This window comes from Pinus tabuliformis, chromosome 8 (genome assembly GCF_031772625.1).
Source record: "Pinus tabuliformis cultivar Carrire ecotype Pingquan chromosome 8, CPIR1, whole genome shotgun sequence".
In the NCBI taxonomy this organism is placed as follows: domain Eukaryota; kingdom Viridiplantae; phylum Streptophyta; class Pinopsida; order Pinales; family Pinaceae; genus Pinus; species Pinus tabuliformis.
In genome coordinates, this window is record NC_142294.1 from 518,404,145 (window position 1) to 518,424,662 (window position 20,518).

The 20,518-nt window shown below is 34.2% G+C and overlaps 1 long non-coding RNA gene across 1 annotated transcript; it reads right to left on the reverse strand.

Moving 5' to 3' along the window:
- Positions 1-544: 544 nt before the first annotated feature.
- On the reverse strand, positions 545-1,639 carry LOC149236408 (uncharacterized). The gene is made up of 2 exons (XR_016268395.1): positions 1,216-1,639; positions 545-881 (listed from the first exon to the last, which is right to left on the reverse strand). It is a non-coding gene; the product is annotated as an uncharacterized LOC149236408 (long non-coding RNA).
- Between the last annotated feature and the right edge of the window lie 18,879 nt (positions 1,640-20,518).

A 20,518-nucleotide genomic window follows, 5' to 3' on the forward strand; every position in this document is an offset into this window, starting at 1 on the left:
TGTGATGTCAGGGTAGATAACATCTTAGGGTCAAGAGGACTTCGAGCTGAAATCTCGCCCCCAATCGGAAATCGTGGGTACAATGCCCAGAGAAATTTGTATGCCAGTTTCTTTGAAGGTTAAGAGAATGGAGCCAATGATCATAGGGTCAATGATCATAGGGTAAATAAAGGCATACGATATCAAAATTTATACACACAAATTGTTTTACCCATCAAATCAAATAAATAAAGAACTCTGAAAGGATAATTCTGAGCATTCCTCAAACATGTATATAGTGCAAGAGTGTATATGGTGCAAGAGCCTCAAATCATAGAAATCAAGGCAGAGATTCATAGATGAAACAATAACACATGAAATGCTGTAGCCTTTTTAAAGGATAAGCAAAATATTGAAGTTGTTTTAATCCTACATATGGAGTGACAACCATAAAAAAAAAATAGAACAGAGCAAATATACGATAGTGTATCCTAACAGGCAAATGTGGTATAATGATAAACTCGCAGATGGGAAATCACATGCTCCAGTCATAGCATGAACAAAATTGAAATAACTGACATATATTAATCAACATAGACTCAACCGTATTAAAGATTCATGAGGATTTTCAAGATACATAGAGACTACAAATAGAGTATGAGCATCTAGGTGCTTTCCTTAAATAGTCATATACAAATGTCTTATTAAACCGCTGAATCCTTTACCGTGAGGGTTAATAGAATCAAAATGAAGAAAAGAAACTAAAAATTCATGATAGTGGCACTTAAGAGCCCAAAACAGCTTGCATGGGCCGTGGCCACCTTGAAGTCTGTCAGCTGCAGAACGAATGAAAACTTGGTAAAATCTACAAGTATAGTCTTAGCTGAGCGGAGAAGACCAACCTGCGCAATGGAAAAATTCATGAGGGTTAAATGCCCGCAGCCAGCGCACAAGTATCTTAGGAACTCTTGAGATTAGGATTTCCTACATGAGAAGAACTTGTAGGAATTATTGTCATATGTAATATAATGCTAAACTTTAAGCACGCCATATCTAATAATCAAATGGGAAATTGATTATCTATCAAGGATGCAAAATCTGGAAGCTGACACCCAAACCTACTAGAGTAGTTCAGGGTAAATGATAGCATGCGAGGGGAAGTAGAAGATGAGTATAATTGCGAGGAAATTGGTAAATTGAAAAAAATATTAAACAAACGGTATCATAAGGACTTACTTGGGTCAGAACAGATCCTTATCCAAAGGTAGCATGAAGGAAGAAGACTAGTATAACCCCATGCTCGGATGGAAGGGCGAAGTTCATTAAAAATATACAGAAAAAAATAATAAAACTATGCACTACCTAACCTCAGACAAGATACGCCATCAAAATGGCGATTTCGTCAATCATAGAGAAACTAACGATGCAGAGGTCGAACCTCTCTTTCTCTATTGTTGGTCGCATGGTTCCAATGCCCTATGGCCCGCACACCCTTAACACCCATATTTCTCTGCAGGTGGGCCGAAGTAAAGGGCCGATGACCATCTTGCTCAGAGTGAGGGATGAAGGGGACGAAACCCTCTTGCCTCTAAGGCTTCCACGAAAATAGACCAGAAAGAAAATAGCAGAGGAATGGTTTGACTTGGGAAGGTAGAGTAAAGGCGATGCTTCGGGGTTAGTGAAAATAATCAGAACCATGGATCTTAGAAAGGAAACACATGGAATGTTGATCGATTCCTGAATAATAGAAATAAATATAGAGGTGTGTGCCACGTTACGTGTGTACAACCACAGTCTTGTAGAAATTAGATAAGTATGCAGGCACAGGTGTCGTGTGAAGAACAAGGACCACAGGTCATAAATAGATACCCTTATGACAAGAAAGGAGCAATGAACAACGTAATCTTACAGCAGTGTTAATGCTCGGAGATAGTCGACCTGAGTTAAAGTTGGGAATCGCGTGAAACTTAATATTTATTACTGTGTTAAATGTTGAATAGGCCTATGGGTAATAAATCTCCAGAGTTGTCCTAGGTTTATTGTTATATTCATTGTACATAGATTGAAATTTATATGTTATATTCCATGTCGAACAGACATATGGTTATCACATCTTAAAGAATCGACATGAGAATGTTTATCATATTTATTGTTTAAAGATGAAATGTTATATGTTTGTATTTATGAACATTCAACATATGCATATAACAAATATATTGATATGTTAAAGAAAATGCATAAATGGGAAAACGCATTAACATTGTGATGTTGTGATATCATCAGTGATACATTTGCTTACTATGACCACTTAAGGAAGGTTGGTTAATACACCAAGATGTGACTTTGCCTCTATAATGAAATGATCAAGATAGGCTTGAGTTATTTCCTTAAATATTCGAGTATGTTGTTACCCAAATAAAAAGAAAAAAATTAAAGAGTCAAGAGGTAGAATTAGCTTCGTTACATGTTTGGTCAGAATCCATTCTGTCCGTCATCATTATATTTATGCTTAAATATAAATATTTACTCACATAATTAATGATAAACAATATGCCAAGTGATAATAATGATTTAATTTGGCGGCTAAACGCCTACAGACAGGTACGACCATCAGCAAAGCTACCAAGCATTGGAGGTTAGCTAAAGCGACGGAAAACATAGCAGAGCTCATCATGGAGATGAAAGGTGTAACCTTCCAGACAGTTAGGAGAAAGGCGAATGGTCTAGCTGACCATCTGGCAAACTTTGGAGTAGACAACCCGAGCATTGTCATGAACAGGTGCTGGCGGGAGATTGACAACCCAATCATAAAGACAGCATGCGAACAGCTGGCAGCGAAGGATTTAATCCAGGCCACTCAACCTTAATTGGGGAAGGCACTTGGCACCGGTATCGGAATCGCGAGGATACCGGCAGTGATCATCAGCCCAAGCTTCTCGATGGGATGATTGGACATTTGAAAAGGCGGAGTTCCTGGTGGCGGCAGATCTTGCAAAAGGGTAATCATCATAATTCAAGAGACGGGATCCATAACCTCAGATACCGAGCTATCAGTACGCATGAAGAGGGTCCGTATAGCAAGTTTTCATTGCCTTCAATGGCAATCTTGTGTGAAAGGAGGTGGAACAAGGACCGGAGGGACAGAACCAAGCATGCCAGCCTGCGGGGCAACTCAATCTCCACGCACCACCACCCCATCAGAAGGAAATCACCAAACACCTGGCGCTTGGCTCATCAGCGTGGAAGTAACCTCCTGCGCTCCTACTCGATCAGCGTCAGCCTCGCTTGTGCGATACTCCATCACATTCATCAGCAAAGTACTACCACCTTCAAAGGCATTAATTCCATTCTCATCAGAAAGCATCAAGGTTTTCATTATAAAGGAATGGGTAAGTGCCCTGTTCTCCTCATTGTTATTCGAGTGCGCATTGAGAGTGGTTATGTTACCAAGTTTAGCTTAAGTCGGGCAAGTTACGAGGGGTTGGCTATGAAAGCGGGAGGTAGTCGCTGCGCTGCAGCAAACCGAGACCTTCAGGAAGCCAGGGGCGGCTACGAGACTAGGACTGCAACCAAAATAAAACGCAAGATGGCAGAATTAGAAGCTCAGGTTAAGCATGAGGAGAACGGTAGAACGGTGATGGAGATTGTAGCTGAGGTCGATTGGCTGACTGACCCCGGCACACCCACGAAGAGGGCTACTCAATTCGTGAGAACCCAGGCGGAGAGCTGGTGCACTAAAAGCCTGATAGCAAAGGCGCTGGACTCCATTGAAAAGGAGAGGCAACATATCGTCACAGAGGTAAATCTCACTGAAGCACAAATGGCTAAGATTATAGACTACAACAGCGTTCTGGACAGCAAAATCACTTCGGTGAAGGAGGCAGTCAACACCCGCAACCGGATGCTTATGTTGCTCATCCGGCTTCTAAAAGACTCCATCAACACAGCTCCAGCAGCTCAGCCGGCCACCTCGGCTGCGAACCAGCCTGATTCCCTGGAAGCAATGCAGGCGAAGGTTGATCGCCACGTCAAGGAGATAGGCATGGATACCATCGCCCAGATGGGAAAACATCACTAAGGACATACTGGTGGCTCTCCCCTGACCTCTCACTGTCTCGGTTTTTGCTATCTTTGTTGTCATTTCACTCTGCTGTCTCGGCCTTAGTGTATGTCTGCTGTTACTTCTCTTGTTGTTACCTCTCTTCTTCAGTTTCGGTAGTATCAGTGTCTTAGTAATGTTCGGCTCTGTTCCTTGCCACCCTACGTGGTGGGCGTTCTTTTGGTGCACATGTATTAGTTCCTCTGAGCAGGCGATTAGCCTTGGAGTATTGTACATCCCTGCTCGCACTGCTCCGGCAGTTTTTTGTATTATACTTGTTCTATAATATAATCTTCTCACTTACACAAAAAAAAGATAATAATGATTTAATTTAGAGCGACAGTTATTACTATAACCCTGGGCGTTCACATCTAACACTACCATGAACATGGATATGTTGGGGATTGAAGTTGCGATTTTCATAAAAGAGATATCTTTATAGAATACCGTGTTACGAACTAGTTTACACTCGAGAGCTGTTGACATGTTTATTGTTAAATTCATAGAAGAACATGTAAATGTTGACATGATTATGGTTGGGTTGGTGGTAGAATATGTCATGTCTTTATAGAATATGTAGTGGTTTGTGAAAAAACAGCTTAACAAATCGTATCACCCATTCTGTGGTAGAATATGTTGTTGACATGTTTATTGTTAAATTCATAGAAGAACATGTAATTGTTGACATGATTATGGTTGGGTTGGTGGTAGAATAGGTCATGTCTTTATAGAATATGTAGTGGTTTGTGAAAAAACAGCTTAACAAATCGTATCACCCATTCTGTGGTAGAATATGTCATGTCTTTATACAATATGTGGTGGTTTGTGAAAAAACAGCTTAACAAATCGTATCGCCCATTCTTGTTTCTAAAAGTTTATTAGTATTTGCATATATATTTTTTTTCAAATATGAAAACACGTTTTTTTTCACTATAAAAACAAGTCTCATCAGCAACTCTTGTTTCTAAAAATTTTGGGTATTTGTGAATAAATCCTTTTTTTTAATATGAAAACAAGACTCTTCACCAATTCCTGTTTCTAATTTTTTTTTTGGCATTTGAGATTAATTTGCAAGTACTTCCACCATCGGTGTTTCTCCGTCGTGGAACAACTGTGGCTTCAAAAAAACAACGTAAAGCGACTAGTGGTATTTGTGCATTTTGCGGGGCGTGTACTGCTCACGTCAATCAACAGTGCAAGCGGTAGGTATCTTCTGTTTGTTGAGAAAATTGTGAGAGTTGGAAGGTGCATGCACTTACCACAAACTGAACGTCCGGCGGAAAGCGGAATATCAGAATCGAGAGACAAATAAACGTCCCGAAGGTCATTAGATACTGAGTTCCCGCATTTACCGAAACCGCTTTTCTTAGTCCGCCGAGTCTTGGACCAGGACCAAACTTGGGAACAAACGCCCGACTTTCTTAGACTACGCCCGATTACTGAGAAATTCAACTCTGAAATGAATGCATTTGTTGTATTTTACGTCTCTCTCAAACCGAGCGCTCAAATTCGTCATTGGAGCCTTATGACATCGAATCTGTTTTCAAAGTGGTAAACCCAACTTCGAAAATTCCTCCTTCCACGCATACCACGCTGTGTGCCAGCGTCAGTTTACGTCAACTCACATTTTTCCACACAATCAAAAATTCCTCCGTCCACGCATACCACGCTCTGTGCGCCAGCGTCGGTTCACGTCAACTCACATTTTTCACACAATCAAACAATTCCTTCGTCTAAAGGTAAAATTTGCACAAGGATATGTGATCAAATGATTTTGGTATTTATTTATTTTGTGATTTGATAGGGTAATGAAAAAATCGAATAAATAATTATGTTAAGTTCAAAAATAATAAATATTAATTTATCTAATTTACTTAGTATGGGTATTTTTTTATTACTTAACAAAAAAATAATATATATTATAAAATTAAATAATAATAAATTTATATAACATTTTAGTCTTAGAAATTCCAATTTTATATATATATATATATATATATATATATATATGAGAATTGTGTGACTAAGTTATATAGTAAGTATCAAGGCTTAGCTTAAACCTAACTTAATTAAACTAAAAATAATAAAAATAAAGATTTCATCAAAAAATAAAATAACTAATAAAATAATGTATTGTTAAATATCATCACAAAAGATATGATTAAATAAATTTTTAACAAATTTAACATTTGGAGAAAAACTACAATTCGTGAAAATGGAAATAATAGAAAAAAAATATTTAAAAAGTTAAATAAAAATGAAATAAAACTAAAAACAAAAATATATTAACTAATAAAAATGGAAGGTACTAAACAACCTATCATAAGACCTCAACCAATAACCTTACAAATAAATAAATTTAAATAAAATAAAAAATAAAAATGAAAATGAATTCTCAATGCTCAACTATAGATGGCATAAATATTTGGTCGAAGACATACTAATACTTAGTCAAAAGCAAATTTGAATGCTAAATACCATGTTTGCAGGGGTATAATAAATAAGTGTTCATTCGGATGATATGTTTAAACTATATTAAAAAAACTTATTAATGTTTATTATAACTATTAAATAAAAAGTTCCTAATATATAAATTTATTATTATTATTATTATTATTATTATTATTATTATTTATCCTTCAACTCTAACTAATCATAATAGAATAACTAATCAATATTCATTTTCTATATATATATATATATACTTTTCATTTTCAATAGTTCCTCCTGGAGTAAGGATAATCAATATTTATTTTCTCTCTCTCTCTCTCTCTCTCTCTCTAGATATATATATATATATATATATATATATATATATATATAAACTTAAGTTCCATTTTAGATATTTCCTCTTGAACTGGGGATTATTGGATCCGCCTCTACTAGACTGTCATTGTCAAAGCTTAAGACCAACAAAGGGTGGACTAAACGTATTAAATGCAATATAGGGGTTAAGAAGGGGTGTCCCCTATCCCTTGCCCTTTTTGAATTCATATTGATAAGTTTGAGGAGTTTCCCAAAACTGCAGGTTGCAAGGGCACCGAGTTTGTTGATATAATCAATATTCTTCTCCTCTATGCTGATGATATTTTTCCTCTTGCAAAAAGCCTTGATGACCTATACAAGCAACTTAATACTCTTGATGTCTATGACAGTTAATACCGACAAGACTAAATTCATGATCATTAAAACAAAAAAGACCACCCATGGTACTTTCACCTATGATAACCATTGTTTAGAGGAGATTTATTTTCACAAATATTTGGGTATTGACTTTCCTCATCAACTCAACTAGAATTATAGCATTGAGAAAATGATTATTGGAGGCTGGAAAGTTTATTATAAGCTCCAAAACAATTGTAAGTCGGCTAATCTTTGCATTTGGAGTAAAAAATGTTAGAAAAGTATTATATAGGACAGAGAAATGTAAGAAATATAATATGCGGAAAAACACAAACGCATAAAACTAGAGAGACGCAGATATACATGGTTCACCCAGTTTGGGCTTCATCCACTTCGAATAGCCAGTCCTTCCTTTCTATTATCCAGCAAAATGAAGAGACACAACCTACAACAGATCTGCTGTAATATCCTTTGCTTTCTCTCGCAATCCAACCTCTTTGTTTCTCGCTCTGAGAATACACATATATTCCATAGCTTCAATACAATGCCCTCATACAAAGAGAGGGGTTGCCTTCTAGGGAAAAAAACTCTAAACTAAACACAAATTCTACTGTCAGATCATCTGCCTAATGAACGACCCTTATTGACTAGAAATTACTATACTTTTACAAGGCAATTTTACATCTATTTTTAGCTTTGGGGGCTCTGCCCCGAAATCCTCGCCAGGGGACCACTAGCCCTTGGACCCCCCAGCTAAGGGGGATGGCCAAGTCCCTACCATACCCCCCCACATGGAGGGGTGTACAAACTTCTCGGGGTATACATCTAGCTGAAACAAAGACCTCTAAATTAGAATGATAATCATGCTCCACACCCAACAATCTCCCACTTGGAGAATGATTGTAGCAACTCCACCGCTGCTTCATTTGCTGGACAATGACTCCTCTTTGGACCTGGTTGTTTCTCATCTTCATCGTCATCCTTCAGGTCCAATTGAAACTAAGTATATTCTCAGTTTCTCCCTGGTTACAACTTTTGTTAGCATATCTGCAGGATTCTCACTAGTATGTATCTTTTCCAGCTTCAACTCTCCATCTTCCAACACTGATCATATGAAATGGTACTTGAGCTGTATGTGTTTAGTCCTGGAATGAAAAGTTGAGTTCTTTGCAAGATGAGTGGCACTTTGGCTATCACTGTATAATGTGTCCATATCATGATTCTTACCCAATTCATCCATAAACCTTTGTAACCAAATCATTTCCTTACTAGCCTCTGTAGCAGCAACATACTCTGCTTCTATTGTTGAAAGTGCAACAACACCTTGGATTTTTGAAACCCAACTAACAGTTGTTCCACCTATAGTAAATACATATCCTATAGTGCTCCTCCTGTTATCTCTGTCACCTGCCATATTTGCATCAACATATCCCTGTAGAGAAATGTTTGAACCACCAAAGCATAATGCTTGATTTGTGGTACCTCTCAAATATCTGTGAATCCATTTCATTGCCGTCCAATGTTCTTTTCCTGGATTGTTCATGTACCTGCAACAACTCCCACTACATGTGAAATATCAAGCCTTGTGCAAACCATTGCATACATTAAGCTTCCAACTGCTGATGCATATGGAACTTTAGACATATAATCCATGTCTTCTCAATTCTTTGGGCACATCTCCTTACTAACTTTGAAATGGCTTGCAAAAGGTGTACTAACTGGTTTTTCATTTTACATATTAAATCTTTTCAACATCTTTTGTATGTATTCATTCTGAGACAATGTTAATTTGCAATTTTTCCTATATCTAGTTATTCTCATACCAAGGATTTGTTTTGCAGCTCCCAAATCCTTCATTGCAAATGAATTTGCCAATTTTCTTTTGAGCACATTTATTTCCTGCATGTTAGACCTTGCAACAAGCATGTCATCTACATAAAATAACAATATAATATATCTGCCATCATTTTGCTTTTTCAGATAAACACAATGATCAGAGTGAGATCTAGTATAACCTTGTTTAGACATAAACTTGTCAAATTTTAGATATCGTTGCCTTGGAGCCTGTTTTAAGCCATACAAGCTCTTCTTCAACCCGCACACTAGTTTCTCCTTCCCTTTTACCTCATATCCTTATGGCTGTTGCATATATATCTCTTCCTCCAAATCCCCATGGAGAAAGGTTGTCTTTATATCTAACTACTCAAGATGCAAATATTCAACTGCTACTAGACAAAATAGTTCTTATTGAAGTCATTTTAACAACGGGAGAAAATATTTCATCAAAATCAATACCTTTCTTCTGTGCAAACAACTTCACCACAAGTCTAGTTTTGTACCTTTGTTTTCCTCCATCTTCTTCCTTTAGCCTGTAAACCCATTCTGAAATGTAGCTTTACCTGTAGGCAACCTGACTAAGTCCCAAGTCTGGTTATACATTAAGGAGTCCATCTCTTCTTCCATGGCTAGCTCCCACTTCTTCGTACTTTCAACTTGCATTGTTTCTTCATAACATTTGGGTTCACGAGAATCAGTCAACAATAAATAATATAATGAAGGAGAATATCTTTTAGGCGGTATACTTATCCTGGTAGATCTTCTAACACCACTTTCAGGTGTTTGGGGTGCCTGTTGCTGTTGTGGTGGTTTTTGTTCTTGTGGTTGTTGATTATTATTATTTTCAGGCACCTTTATTTTTTCAGTGATCCCATCAAGAACTATGTAATCCTTGTTTTCTTTTTCCTGTTTCTTTTCCTGCAACTAATTCTTATACAAGACCTTTTCATTGAATATTACATCTTTGCTCCTAATGATTTTGTGATTTTCATAATCATATAAGTGATAACCAAAATCGTTAACACCATATCTAATAAAGGTACATTTCTTTGATTTTGCATCAAGCTTTGTTCTATTTTCTTTATTAATATGGACAAAGGCTTCACAACCAAAAGGCTTTAAAAAGGAGTAGTTTACCTTTTTACCTATACATGCTTCCTCTGGAATACCACCATCTAAGGAACTTGAAGGCCCTGTGTTTATTAGATAAACAACAATATCTACAACATCTGCCCAAAATTGTAAAGGCGATCTTCCATGCAATCTCATGCACCTTGCACATCCCATGATTGTTATGTTCATCCTTTATGACACACCATTTTCCTGTGGTGTTCTCAGAACTATCTTCTCTCTACGAATTCCAAGCTCTGAACAGTACTTATCAAACTCTTTGCTGCAATATTCACCTCCATTGTAATCTGAGACACTTCAATTTCTTTCCTGTCTCAATCTCAACCAAAGCTTTCCATTTCTTGAAAGTATCAAATACATTAGATTTATTCTGAATACAATAAACCCAAGTTTTTCTAGTTGCATCATCAATAAAAGTAACATAATAATGAGAGCCATCGAGGGATGATACTTGAGCAGGTCCCCATACATCTGTATGCACAAGATCCAATTTTTCGCTCTTATTTTCTTTCCCAACTCTAAGAAATCTGACTCTCTTCTGTTTTCCATAAATGAAATTCTCACAGAAGTCCAAATCAACATTCTTCAAACCTGACAATAAATTCCTTGAGTGAAGAATCTTCATCCCCTTATCACTCATGTGTCTGAGCCTATGATGACATAATTTTGCATCTTCTCCTTTGGAAGTTAAAGCATTAATAGAGTTAGAAATACCATTGCATAAATACAGTGTACCAACCTTTTCGCCTTCTACTATTACCAGGGCTCCTTTGGTGACCTTCCAAGCTTTATCTGTGAATGTTGTCACACAACCTTCACTGCCTAACTGCCTTGTTAAAATCAGTTTTTTCTCCAGATATGGAACATGACTTACCTCCTTTAGTAGCCATTGGTTTCCATTCTGCTGTTTTACAAGAACCTTACCCATTCCAACAATTTTACAAGGTTTATCATCACCCAAACAGACCTGTCCAAAATCTCCTTGAACATAGTCATGAAAATATTTCTTATTAGGTATGGCATGGAATGAGGCCCCTGAATCTACCACCCAGGAATCAGTAATATTTTTGAAAGAAAGAATCAAAGCATCTTGTAACACCTCACCTATCACATTTGCTTCGTTATTGTTTTCTTGCTGTGCATCTCCTTCTTTTCCCTTCGGAGATCTACAGTCTTTCTTTAGGTGTCCTTTCTTTCTACATTTCTAGCACACTATCCCCAATATAGACTTGGATCTGCCTTTCCTTGATTTGCTGTGATATCCTCGGCTCTTTCCTCTTACCATTTTTCTTCCCCTAGACTCTGCACTCAAAGCATTACCCGATATCTCACTAGAGCTTTTCCATCACATTTCCTTGCTAAGGATAGCACCGACAACATCATCAAACTTTAAAGTACTAGATCCAGAAGTAGAGTTACTAATGGCCATTACTAAACAATTCCAACTTTCTGGAAATGAGCACAAGAATAACAAAGCTCTAACTTCATCATCAAATTTTACCCCTACAGAACTTAACTGACTTGTAACTATATTAAAATCATTTAAATGGTCTGAAGATCCACCATCGGACATCTTCATATTAAATAACCGTTTCATAAGAAATACCTTGTTTGAGGCAGAGGGTTTTTCATATGGTTTCGCCAACGCCTGTGTCAAACCCTCTGTCTTTGTTTCCTTCAAAAAGTTGAAGGCGACCGATGCTGCGAGGCATAACTGTACTGTTCCAATTGCCTTTCTATCGAGAATGTTCCATTCTTCATCTGTCATAGCCGTTGGCTTCTCTCTTTTTCCGCTCAATGGTAGGTACAAATCTTTTTGATACAAATAAACTTCCATCTGCATCTTCCATAGTGGGAAGTTTTGGCCATTAAATTTCTCGACCCTAATGAGAAACCCTTCTTTCCTGCGAGTTTGTTAGCCAAATAGACCTTCGGCTCTGATACTAGTTGTTAGAAAAATATTATATATGAAAGAGAAATGCAAGAAATATAATATGCAGAAAAACACAAACACATAAAACCAGGGAGACATAGATATACGTGGTTCACCCAATTTGGGCTACGTCCACCCCAAACAGTCAGTCCTTCCTTTATATTATCCAGCAAAATGAAGAGACACAACTTACAACAGATTAGTTGTAATATCCTCTATTTTCTCTGATAGTCTCACCTCTCTATTTCTCACTCTGAGAATACACATATATTCCACAGCCTCAATACAATGCCCTCACACAAAGAGAGGGGTTGCATTCTAGCGCAAAAAACCCTAAACTAAACATAAATTCTACCGTCAGATCATCCGCCTAATGAACGGACCAAATTGACTAGAAATTACTATACTTTTACAAGGCCATGTTATATCTGTTTTTAGCTTTGGGGGCACTACCCCCAAAACCCCTGCCGAGGGACCACTGGCCCCCAGACTCCTCAGATTGGGGGGATGGCCCCCCTTGAACCCCCACGGGGGCTACAAGTCCCCCCCGCACTCCCCTGCATGGAGGGGTGTACAATCTTCCTGGGGTATACATCCCGCTGAAACATAGACCTCTAAATTAGGATGATAATCATGCCCCACACCGAACAAAAAAAGTTTCCTCTTTTAGACTCTCGTTACCCCTGATGTCTTATACGAATATAAATTTTGGGGTTGTAGCATATCCAGAGAGTCGTGGAGAAATATTGAGATGATTCAAAAGGAATTCATAACCTACAACCTAAAGATCAAGGGAAATACTCCCTATCCTATCCTCTTGATCGAAATTGGCATCTCCCCAATTCAAAGTATGGTTATGGTTAGATATATGATGTATAATAAGAAGCTTTACAACATGGAATCCAATAGGATCCCAAAAATTGCTTCTAACCTTAGTCAAAACCCCCACCTTCGCCTCAAGCGTGGGTGGGATAAGGATGCCTAGTCTTGGCTCAACCATTGGGGAATTAAGGAGGAGATCATCATGGGAAGCAAGGACGGTGTCAAAGATATGATTACCTCCAATTTTAAGGAGAGGTTGTGGGATGATAAGGGGCTTGAGGGTAAAAGGAAGCTAAGATACTATAAGGAGGTGATCAACCCCACCCTTGATAACGAGAACTATCTCTTTGTGTTAACAAGTACTAAGAAAAAAATGAACATCACTAGGATAAGAACTAATTCTCATGAGCTTCAAAGTGAGACCCAGTGGTGGTCTACTCCCAAGACGCCCTAAGATGATAGAATCTGCCAAATTTGTGATACTAAAAAGGTGGAAGATGAAAAACACTTCCTTTTACACTGCCTGGCTCTTACTCACATCCGCTCTCAATTCATGAACATCTGCCACACTTCTAATCTTATTGACTTATTAAGCCATCCTAACTATAGCAATATTGGAGCGTTTCTTTCTCTTCTTTTTTATCACAAAAACAAGCTTTTGAAGAACCACAATTAGCTTCTTTTTCTTTTCTTGAGGCCAGATATACCGCATTGGTCTTAGTGGAGGTTCATCATCATTGTCATTATCATTATTATTTAGATTCTTGTAACTTAATTCATCTTTTATTTAATTTTTTATATTAATAATTTACATTATAAAATAATCATTTTATTCTTTCTATATATAATTTTGCCTTTTTATTTTTTTATCAATATTTTGTTTAGTTATTCTTAGTTATTTGCTATTTTATTGTCTAATCCACATGACAATATGAACTTTGAATCTCATGGTTTACAAATATTTCATGATACGAATATCACTAATTAAACTTTTTTACAGACATTAATTTTTGTTTCTTTAAAATATATTTATTTTTAAATGAAATTTAAATATATATATATATTTTTACAATGATATTAATTTTATTAAATATTGCACTCTATATTTTTAGATGTTTAATTATTTATCATAAACAATAGAATACTTATAATTTTTTTTTGAAAACTTTTTATTATTTATCTATTTATTTATTTTTCACAAGTACAACATTGCATATTGCATGTGAGGAATATACTTATATTGTCAATATTGTCAACATATGTCCTGTTGCTTACAAGACAAATTTATAAAATTTAAAACTTATTCGTTTTTATTACACATTTTCTGACTATATCTAACATCATTTTTATAGTTAATCACTCTCTTTTATTTTTTTAAATTTACAATAAAAATATATATCTCTTATTAACCATTTATTATATGATTTATATTACATGAGAGAAAAATTCTTATAAATGCCACTGACAAATAGGATATGACAAATCTCAATAAACATAAACCCACACAACTAAAGAAATAAACTGTTTACCAAACTATTCAAATTAAAATTCTATGACTTATATTCATTACACATTTAATTGTTATTTTAATTAAAATTTAAAATAATATTAATTTGTCTTATATTTATATGTCAAAAAAATAGTATATTTTATATAAATAATATGAATTTATTATAATTTTTGTTATATTTTAAAAATCGGTTATGTATTTTTTCTGTTAAATAAATTTAATATTTATTATAATTTACATTCAATATTACGTTATTGTAAAAATTTTGAAATTAAGATTTCACTTTCTTTCAATCACCTATATATATATTCTTGAGTTGCACTTTCGGTTTTTAAAGGAATAATATAGCTGATTTTTATATTTTATATAATACTTGTAAATTTATATTTATTAAATTATTATTTCAAAAAAATAATAATTTTAAAAACATCGTGATATTATTTACCCATGAAGTCATGAACATTAAGTTTTTTCAACCTAACTCTTTCCTTTAGTGGATCATCCAGCAGTTTGCATTACTAAATCTGTATGGACCAACAAATCTTTATTTGTCATAATGTTAAATGTGAATTATCCTTTGCAAAAGTCACCATCCTTTCCTGTTGTTTAAGTGATAAGAACACTTAATATCATGATCAGATAAAACATAAAATATTAATTAACCAATAATCAATATTTATTAGTGACACTTCAACATCTATTCATGTTCATGCATAAATCATCAACATATCATATTGACATATATTCTTTAACATCACTGCACATGCATTAGTAACAAGAAAATCAATATCAAGCATCATCTTTCCAACAAAACACTAACATAATATTGCATGCACTTTCATATTATTTCCAAAGGAAAGCTAACATACTAGATATTGTTCTTGTGCATGCGAATGCATAACAAGCTTTCAAGAGAACTAGCCCAACAAACAATTTTCTTTGTGCTACTATTATGTTTTCTTTTCCAAAGGGATTAACGTAATAGATTCTATAATTATGCATGCCAATCGTTTTCTTTTCCAAAAACATGTTTTCCATGGGAAAGCCATTTACAATTACTACTATGTATAAAACGTAAGCTACATTTGAAAAAAAGTTAACATAATAGTTATAATTTCGTGCACGCAGCTAATTTCCCTCTCTAACAAAAAATAACATGATAGCTTATTCTTCTTGCGTGCGAAACATATATTTATTCCCAAAGGAAACTAACTAAATATTGCATGGAAAGATAAACACATTTCTTTTCAAAGAGATCAAACGCATAACATTTATTCTTTCATACATGCAAGGAAACACATTCATCTTAGCGGAAGATCTCACCCAATAACTATACATAATCTTCTCCCAAAATAAAACTAATCTTATGGCTAATCCCTTTAGTTGTGCAAATGTATACTATTGTACCAAAAATAAGGTTAATACAATCAATGTTATGTGATTGCATCTTCCTTTTCACTAGATTTCGAATACCAAAACTATATTTTTCCATGCGTGCAAGTGTATATGTTTCTATAAATAATTTTCGAAAAGAATCTTAACATGATAAAGCACATGTTTACCCATTTTCCTCTCTAGGAATCTAATTCCATAATATATACAAGGACTTGTTTTTCTCTTCTCTTCTTTTTGAAGAGCTCTAACACAACAAATTTTATGTTTTTCCGTCAGCTTTGGACAAAGTTTTGAGAGGTTGGAAATGAATTTTTCAAATATGAAAGAGGGTTATGGAGAGAAAAGCTCATTTACAAAACCTATTTATGTTTTTACACATCTATCACAATTTGGGATATACGAAAACATATTTGGATAGTATTTTCCAATAAATCATGTAATTCACACAATTATTTAGCCATGAAAATATTTTAAGAATTCAATACACATAAAATCTTTTAAAAATTCAATCATAAAACCACTTACTCCTCTATGCGTGGAATTCCATGGAGGTTTTCCCAATAAAATATCTCAACTCTTTATCATATGATGTTTTTCAAGAAAATAAATTTGATTTTTATTCCTTCGTGCACCCTATACAAACAAAATAATTTTTAAATAGCATAGTTACTTATCTCTTAATGGATGCCTGGAATCCTTCTTCTCTCTTGGCTCCATTCTACATGTATTTTGTCACTCGTTTTCAAATTTTCCCATAGGCTTACAACAAGTAGAATTGAGAAAATGAAATAGCTTTTCTAAATAATATAAGCATTCCATAAATCAATCCATAAATCTACTTTTTCCTAAATCCTAAAATCACTCCATATATTATCCATAAATCATATTTTTCTAAATTCTACAATCACTCAATAAATCATCCATAAATCTCTCATGCTTTTCTTTTCAAGGTAGATTTGTTTTTGCCTTATGTACAAAATATCACCTATCCATGGATTTTCTAAAATTGTTACTCATTATTTCTGAAACTCATAAAATATACCAACTTGGAAATATACTTTATTTAGATAGAAGAATATAAATTATTCTAAATAAAATAATTAAGAATTATAAGAATATTCTTCATGTGATATCAATATAAGAATTAATAATATTTAATTATTCAACAACCCTCATTTTACGAGAGTTTTTATGGGATATTACGCTAGGGATATTGCATATTCCCCCCTTAAAGAGAACATTGTCCTTGTTATTCTTCACTTATTCGGACTTTAACTTTTACTCATAATATAAGAATCTAAAATACAAAAAAAATGGAATCATTCCCTTAAAAATGAAGGATTTTTATGTTTAATAAGTAGAATCAATAATGATTATCAAATGAAATACTTTTCATTATCAATTATTTATGCAATGTTAAATGATACTTTAATCATAATACTTGTGCAAGTACTCAGAAAGCGCCAACCCTCTCATCTTCAAAATGATAAAATATTGTATCAAGTCCATGATCCCTTTTATTTATGGGTTACACTAGTCTTTCTTTCCCACCGATGTTGTTCATAAATTACTATTTTTCTCTCCCACTATAATTTCAATCAAATTCAAACTCATGGCATTTATCTCCAACCATTTTTCTATGGTCTGTGAGGAATTTAAAGTTCAATATTTCATTGTTTTATCTAATACGAATTATTTCAATCACATATATATTTCAATTTATTTCCTCTATGAATGCATGTACATAATTCTTTTCTAACATGTTCATTTCCTTATATAGACCTACACACACTACTTATTTCATCGAAATAGTCGCTTAGATAAATTAATATATCATGCATTCATAACTATAACACATACAATAAATTAGAGACATGCAACTTATGGTATATTCTAATATCCAATATCTTTAGACGATTTTGAAATCAATAGCAAAATATAGACATAATTTCATGTAACTATAGTTAATGTCTTGGAGTTATTCAAGAGTTGGGCATATTGAACCCAACCGTGAACTATCTCCAATAGTTTACCAACGAGCTAAGATCTACTTTCCACTAGAATCAACAACCACATTGATTCCTTGGTGGTTTCTTCCTAGCACATTTTTAGCAACGTCATGCTTTAAGGTTTACCATCCTTTTACTTAGGCCATTTTGTTTTAGCTTTTTTCAAAAAATATTCTTTTATTTTTCCTTAAAGCACATATTTCTCTCCCGATGTTCTTTATTTCACCCCACTTAGGATTTCTCTCCATCTAAGTGATTAACATAATCTTTCTCTCCCATTATGTTAATATTTTCCTCTTTATTATTTTCTCGTAAGGTTTTTTAGGAGACTTTTAGGGAAGGTCCATCTTGGACTTAACCACCCATAGATTTTCATAAGCTGGCAAGAAGTCTTCTAAAAATCTAGAGTTAGTTCCTGAATGTACCAAACAATGTATTCATTAACTCAATAATAAAATAAAATATTACATCATCACATCAGTCCCATAACGACTTCCATAGCCATTTTATCCAATAATAATTCTAAATTCTAAAAATATATTGTAATTTACATAATTTTCCATTTGCATGGTGGCATCAAGGAAAAGGAATATATATATGTACACCATGCATCTATACTTTACCCTCAACATGGGTCCCATAATTTGTAAAAGTACATTAACTACAATTAATCACATGTCATACAAATGGTATACATTTCAAATTTCCACATAACAACAATTATGAAACTTAGAAATAAAAATATTAAATTATTTTGCATACCATAACATTATACTTTCTATAAGGTCCCACATTCCAAACCATAAATATTATAGAGAAATAATAGTCCCATTGAACACTAGGGCACAAAATGCAATATTTTGTTTTCTTTACAATTAGCTTGCAACCATATAAGTGAAAATCGATGGGGAATTTTTGAAAAAAAATTGAAATCATGCAATGTACAACCATTGAGGTATTTTAACAAGAAGTTTCCAAACATGCAATCTACAACCATTGAGGCATTTTAGCAAATAGTTAGAAGACATGAAATCAATTTCCATATATATGTTTAAAATATCAAAGAGATAGAAAGACTAAAATTTACAAAATAGCATTAATCATATTAATGTCATCAATGGTAAAATTTCTATAAAATAAGACAATCACCAATCCTCATAGGACAATGACAAGTCACCAAAATCGACCAAATTATGGATATGATTTTGAAAAGAACTTTTTTGTAATAAAGTGGGGTTGACATGGTCTTAAGGAATGAATATGCCCTGATGTTGAGCTGAATCACATCGAAAACGCCTAGAGGTGCAATTCTTTAAAACAATAAAGCTTTGGATCTCATTTACCACCTTTGTCAAACACATGGAATGCAATATTTCATTGACAACTCTACATGAAGAAAGACAATCCAATATTATGCTACTATAAGTTTTTCATTGAGTTTAAGTTCACTATATGAATTCCACTTGACGCATTTCTCATTTTAACATCTAAAGAGGTTCTTTCAATTTTTTTATTTGTTTTATTTTAACATTTTTTTGTCCTCTTCAGGGTCAACCCCAACTTCTACATTCTTTAGTTATCACAAAAACCATATATGCACTCATTTTTTATAAGCAGTACATTGCAATTCTAGTCATGTTTTTTTTTATGCACCATAATCATTATTGTCATACTATGCATGCACAGGCTGGTAATTAACCCTCACTATAAATAGTTAGTTCTAAATATTTTTCATAGGTACAACATAGGTTTTATTATCTTTTATCTGCATCGATATTCAAATGTCAAGAGCGCAACTTTTAAAGAAACATTATTACTTTCTACTCTTTAATGTGGTCATTAATCAGGCATCATGCATCTCATGTTAATTGTAGTCTACTACAAGTTCAATTCGAATCATATCTAAGATAATTCCCACTAGCATCATACCTCTACTTCTTTTTTTCTTAATGATTTCCAAAAGGTGCCAGTGTTGCAACCTTTTTCTCTGGTACAACTTGTAACATCCCACGGTAACCTCATAGGAAAATGCATGGAGTTGGGATTTTTTTTTAACATTTACCGAATTTCTAAATTACTTTCCATATTCCCTCCATGACCATTAGAGTAATCATCATCATTACATATAGAAATATTTAGTAAAAGCATAATGAGTTACATAACCATTTACTACCATTCTTGTAGCATATCAACTTAAAGTTCTGAATGTAACATTGCATCAATTCCATTATTATTTTAACTCAGTAAGTTAATCACATTCTTAATAATATAACCATCATGTCATGTAAGGAAGAGACAACAAGAAATCACACCATTAGACACTGATATACACTAAAAACCCCATTGGATGAAAACCAACAAACATTTAATTTTATAATTAAATGATAGTGAGGGTGTTCACCCCTCAATTAATGGATTGTAAGGGAGTCCATCACTTAACCATTTCTTTAAATTAGTATAGAGAATTATAATCTAAATTGAAGCATCACTAGCTATCTAGGCTATTGCAAACACCATGATATAATTTACTTATGAAGTCATGAACATTAAGTCTTGGAACCTGGTTCTTCTCATTAGTGGATCATCCGACAGTTGGCATTCCTAAATCCGCATGGACCAAAAATATTTATCTACCACAATGTTAAATGTGAATTATCCTTTACACAAGTCATCATCCTTTC